Source organism: Pteropus alecto, unplaced genomic scaffold (genome assembly GCF_000325575.1).
Source record: "Pteropus alecto unplaced genomic scaffold, ASM32557v1 scaffold50, whole genome shotgun sequence".
NCBI classification, from domain to species: domain Eukaryota; kingdom Metazoa; phylum Chordata; class Mammalia; order Chiroptera; family Pteropodidae; genus Pteropus; species Pteropus alecto.
Window position 1 is genome coordinate 443,922 of NW_006431918.1, and position 6,643 is coordinate 450,564.

Here is a 6,643-nt window from a genome sequence, read left to right on the forward strand (position 1 = left end):
CCCTCCACTGCCTGCCGCCAGGAAGACTATAGGAAATACCTCCTTCCCCGTTGTCCACTGTACTATGACCTCTGCTCACTTCCTTCTAAGAGCGAAGATGGGCAGAGGGCCGGGAGAAACGAGGCCCTCCTGGATTGCACAGCCAGAGTGGCCTGGCTTGAAGAGGCAGAGTTAAGTCTCCATGGCCTCCCAAATGAGTCTGACACCCTCGGCATGCTGACCTCACCCATCCACCCGTGGTGATCAGCCACGTGCCACCTGCTGTAAGGGCCTTGGGCGAACTTCAGAGAAGGCCAACTCTATCACCCTTCAACCTCCTTGGTCCCCTACTGTATTGGTTCGCTTGGGCTGCCATCATAAAACACAGTGGCTTAAACAGAAATCTATCTTCTCACAGTTCTGGAGACAAGAAGTCCAAGGTCAAGGCGTCGGTGGGGCTGTTTCTACTTAGCTTGCGATGGCGGTCTCCTCCTTCTGTTTTTATATGGTCTTCCTTCTGTGCATATCCGTGTCCTAATTTCCACTTCTCATAAGGACACCGGTCATGTTGGGTTAGAGTCCACCCATATAGCCTCATTTTACCTGAATCTCCTCTTGAAAGGCCCCATCTCCGAATAGGCACATTCCGAGGTACTGGGGGTTGGGACTTCAATCTATGAATTTTGGGAGGATACACTTCAGCTCATAAACACCTACCCTCTGACTCCGAGGCACTTAAGCCAACTCCGTCTCCTTCTCTCCACGTCCAAAGCTTGCCGTCCACTCCCTAGGCCTGGCTCATGTCGTCCACCCTCCTTGCATTTCCCAAACTCCTGTCTACACACCTCTTACCACCACCCCCTAACCTCCAATTACACAATTATTTGAATAACTGGCTTTAGCTCCCCCACAGGAAATAGCATTTTTGAGAAGTCACGTAACTAAAATGACTCTGATTAGCAGAGCATGCAGTCGGTGGGGTGGCGGGAGGAGGTTTCAGTCTTTGGGTGCTTTCTGCTTCTTCCACTTCACCTCACCACCATCCCCTCCCACCCCCAACAAGCACCGAGGATTTCAGGATTCAAATACATGGGTTTCTTTCGATATCACACATCCTCTTCCCTTCCCATTCAAAGCCTACATCACCATTCACCTAGGCAGTGAACATGGCGTTCAGTAAAATATGGAGTGTCATCTCTTACAGAGAAAGATCAGGGTCATTGAAAAATCACATTGCGAAACATAAGTTCCGATGTGTGTAAATTCTTAGATATTATGCTTCAAAAGCTAGTTTGACCAAAAGCACATTGGAATCTGTGTAATAACACCTCTGTATAGCCAGCTCTGCTATGACATCTAGTTCCTAGCAAATCATGCCTTTCGCTTTTTTTATTATGTAATTAGCAAATTGTAGGGACAGAAAAGTTAAGACTGCGTGTAAAAGAAAGAAAAAAACACTTCCAAATGGGCATTATCATATGCCACCAGTTATACTTTATCTACCAGCCTTCTTGTTATCCAAAAAGCTATTCTGAAAAGCATATAAAAATAACAAAAAACAAAGAGCAAAAAGATGCCTGTTGACACTGTAAACCATAGCTTTCCACAGTCACATGCACAGGTTTCTTCTTAAGCTTCTGAAGGAAAAAGACGGAGTTTTTCGGTACCCACAGAAACCTCAGACAAAATGAGGTGCTTTACAGCTATGCTGAAGTGAACTAAATTGAATTAAATCAGTATTTATTTGCTGGTCTATAAACACGTACATAGCTTATCGATTTTCACCAGTTAAGTCAGTGATAGAAAGAGGATCAGAACGCAGATTTCCATGTGACTATTTCAAACACTAAAATGCTCCAAATTTCCGAGTTTAAATAACACTTTCTATATTTCAGAAGTAGGAAATTTAAATACAGCAGACTTTTTACTTTTATCTCTTATTATATCTGTTACGATTATTCCTAAATTTCCCTCAACACTCGAGCTTAATCTGTTCAGCATTTCATTATCCTTATTGCATCCAAAGTTATCTGTGTTCAAGAAAAGCATTAAATACACAATTTAGAGAAGAAGAAATATATGACATTCGGTATTGTCTTGGTTTCAGAAAACAATTCTGTATGCATGTAGCGCTTACTATAAACTAGGGACTCATTTAACTTTATGACCCTCATATTCAGTTGTTAATTACTTTTTCATTGTCCTCAATATATTTCTATTGCATCCATGGAAAACTGCAGTAGTCCTCCAGTGACCAAAATTATACATACCAATTGTTATGAATATTAATTAACAGCTTTGTGTCTTCATGGAAAACTATCTCCTTCCTACTTCAAAGGCACCAAGTTTCAGTGCTATAAAAAAATTTACTTCAGTTAAAATTTTTAATCAATAAGATTATAGGTTCTTTTCTTGTTGCTGTTGTTCTTCGGCTTCTGGAAAGACGAATCTTTTTCAACGAAGTAATTGATCTATAACATTCTGTCTGTATGAGAGCCTATTTCAAAAGAAAAATGTTCCATGGCTGACTTATGAAAAAACACATAATATAGGGGGGAAGCTGAAGAGTTATTGAGCCTTTGAACAACAGAGCAAGCAGAAGCTGGGAAAATTGATCAGCCGTGTTTGTTGTGTGTCCAATCCCACAGGGGCAGAAAACATTCTGGGGATCGTAAAGAGTTTCGTATCTTGCACACGCGGCATTTAGAGAACGCATTCTGGGGTCTGCACGTATGTGCACACGTGTATGAGCACATTCGGTAAAGCAGAAATGTCATGGAAAGAAACACTAAGCCCTGGTCTTATGGGACTTTGTTCTTTCTCTTATTTCCTTCCCTGTGCTTTGAGAACAGAATAGGCAACCAGAGAATATGAGGTGAACAGGACTGAAGGCAGATTGTGCCTGAATGTTGTACCAAACAGTTTACCCTTAATCTAGGTTTTGCTACCTCCTGAAATAAATTTAATTACGCCAACGATGTAACAAAATATGCAAAAATTCGTCACAGCAACATTAAAGTCATTTTATTTGAAATAAGGTAAAGTTAAACTTTATTTGAACTTTGCCAGAAAGAGAGGATCATTGCGAACTGGTTATTTTTTACAAGTGGGGTACTATTATAAGATTTTTTTGTAAAAGAAAGTCAAGGGGAAGAAATCAACACTTACTGGCCAACTAGGTCTCTTCTAAGTGTGTTACGTATGTCTTAAAGATGTCACCCCGTTTCACCCAACTGAAATAGCCCGTCCCAATACTCCGTTGGTTTCTGAGCGCTCTCCCCCGGGACTCTGTTCTCAGAGTGCCTGCTCCTGATGTGAGCCTCACTCAAGTCTCACTTGTGGCCAGCCCTTTGCAGAAGTGGGGTCCGCCATCCACCCCTTTCTCTAAGGCCACTGCACACACCAGTATGATATGGACGACTTTACTGGAGGTTGGAGAAATCAGAGGAAATTATATCACAGAACAGCAATAAAACTCAAAAGTTAATATTGGGCTTTTATGCTCTTAAAACATTTCTCAGCAGACAGTAACAAGCGTTGACAGAGATGTGAAAAAGTGGGTGTTTCCATGTATCACTGATGGAAACGTAAAATGGTTCGGCCACCACTGGAAACAGGTAGACGGCTGCTCAAAATCTTGAATATAGAGTTACTATGTGACCCAGCAATTTCGCTCCTAATTATATTCCAAAGAGAAATGAAAACATATAGAATATATATGAAAATAAAGAAAAAACTATCCTGCCACTTGTTAGAATAGTACAGAAGACTGTATTAGGAACTATTGCAATAGGTGTCAAGACTATCGCTATCGAGGGAAGAGATAGGGTTCAACTCCAAATACAGCAAAGGCAGGTGGGGACCTACCGCCAACGAGCAGAGTGAGGGGGTCAGTAGAGAAAAAAATTACTAAAAGGAGACATCAGAGGTAGAGAGGTTTTCGCTAAACTAACTTAATGGGATTCTTGCTGAAGGCTGATCGAGAAGAACTTAAACCTCAAAAGCAGACTGAGGAATTTAATCAGATATCAGGAATAGGGGATTTTCACTAAATTGACTTAGCAGGATACTTGCTAAAACTGAGCTATGCAGAGCTGGCAAGGACAAGGCCAAGATCAAGGCCTAGCTGCAGAGAGGACTCAGAGGAACCTGATTAAAGTTTCATTAAGGAGAAGAGCCTTTGTCAGTCCACACAAAATCCTGTAGCATTATTCATAAGAGCCAAATAGTAGAAACCACCCGAGTATCCGTCAACTGATGAATGGATGAATAAAATATGATGTGTGCACACGACGGAATATTATTCAACGATAAAAATGAATGAAGTATTGATACATGTTACAACATAGGTGAGCCTTGAAGTGTTATGTGAAGTGAACGCAGTCGTGTTGTATGATTGCATATTGTATGATTACATTTATAAGAGATGTGCAGAAAAGGCAAAGCCATAAAAACAAGAACTAAATTCTTGTTTAGTTAGGTGGCCAGCGGCTTGGGAAAGGGGTCGTGGGAAGTGACTGGTAACGGGTAGTGGGTGCCCTCTGAGGGTAATGAAAAGTTCTAAAATTACACAGTGGTGATGGGTGCATCCCACTATAAATATATGAAAAACACTGAATTAAAAGCTTTAAAAGAGTGAATTTTATGATATGTGAATTATATCTCGGTCAGTCTATTGCGTATATTTTAAAAAGTTCTCAGAGGTTTCTATAAGCTAGGCTCCGGATATGGACCAATTCATTCGATCTTCATCTTTCCCTCTCTCCTTGCTCCACGGCAACTGGAAAATAATTACCCTCACTTTATTACAGAGAGCAAATCCACCTTCTCCAGCCCCTGCCCCTGGCCTCGGTCCTGAATCCTCTTTATCGAAGAGCTCCGATAACAAAGGAGCATTCTGCTGGAACTCCTCCCTTCCTTCCTCCCCACCAGCCATTAATATGTCCTTTTTTAAAAAAAGAGAATAAGCCTACAGTCAGATTTGACTTCTAAGTTGTGTGGTTTCTTGAGCTCAGTAACAAAATTTCAAATTAAAATGAAGTATGTCTGTTGTATTTTCAAAGCATGCCCTTCCAGTAAGGTCATCTCAAATTGTTAAAAAAAAAAAAATCAAAACAGAAAAAAGAATTATCATGTAATAGCTACAAGGGTGCTTAATACATCTGACAATAAACAAAAGAATCACATTAATAGTTCATTTGAAATGAAAAAAACTGTAATCTTAAATCACTGCAATTAAATTTCAATTATTTAACTCCTGTCAGTATTTATGCCCATTCAGCTTATTTTGAGATCATATTAATAAAATATTAAATGTTTAATGACTATACTGAGGGAGAAAAGTATGATATGCAAATCAAATAGAGCATGACGTATGGATATGCCATAAAATAATTTAGCCAACTACATACATCAGCCACAAAATGTTTCTTTTAATGAAATAGCAATGGCTCCAGGTAGCCAATTAGATGGTTAGCATGTTGAAACTACAACCATCCATTATGCTTAGCTTTGGATAACCTGTAACCTGAACCCTGACTCTTGTTCTGTGTAGTTGGAAGACTTTATATGGTACTGGGCCAAAAAGCGGGAAATCAGAGGGACACTGGGATCAATTAACTCGGAGAAATGGTGCTGAGGGTAGCTGATAATAGTATATAACTTTATGGAAAGGTCAAATACAGAAAGCTGCCCATCAATTTTCTCCTTGCTCTACTAAAGAAAGAATAACTGCAAATAGAAATAACTGCAAAAGAATAGCTGAATGGTCTGAGAATATAACTTAGGATTGTATTCTTCTGCAAATAACAGAAAACCCTGCTACAGTAACTTACACAGAACGAGGTCTCCATATTTAGAGTCGGGGCTGATAAAGTGGCTCAATGATGGCATCAGGGACGAAACTCATCCATCTTTCCATTCTAACATCCTAGCATGTGGGTCTTTGTGCTCATGTTTGTTGCCTCATGGTTGCAAGATAGCTACTGTACCTCCAGACATCACAACCAGTTCCATACGAGAAGAAAAGAATGAGTAAAGGAAGAAAGAAATGAGAATCTTTCCCTGAAATCTCTAACAGTTTTCTGTTTATATCTCATTAGTCGAAACCATGCCAGTAGGTACCCTTCGATGTGAAGTAATCTAGGAAGGTGAATTAAAAAAAAAAATCGAGGTTCTCGAGGAAGAAGGGTAGAATGGATATTGGGTGGGCAACTAGCACTTGGTTTTACAGATATATTCTCGGAGGTTTGCAAGTTCTCGATAAAAACTTTTAAATTTTATTTTTTTGTTTTTATTTGATTGTAACTTATTAATATAATTTAAATATTGAGCTACATGGCCATCTTACAGTTATTAGAGAGCCAGAAATGCGTTGTCATTTCATTGTCCATGTTCAAATCTATACGTATTTCTGATGGAACTGATGCCAAACACCATTACTTTAACTGTGAAAAAATAGGAGGCGGACAATGCATAAATGATGTTTGGACAAAGTAAAGATCACATGACATCACGGCATGCTGGACTGTGAGGAAAAGTAGATAAAATAGCCTGCATCATCGTTAGACAAGATTTTGCCTCTGGACGATCTCTTGAAAATGTACCCTTCCAGACAATGACAAAGAGGGATTTGGAACAGTTTCTTTCTTGCTTCCAGCGCTTG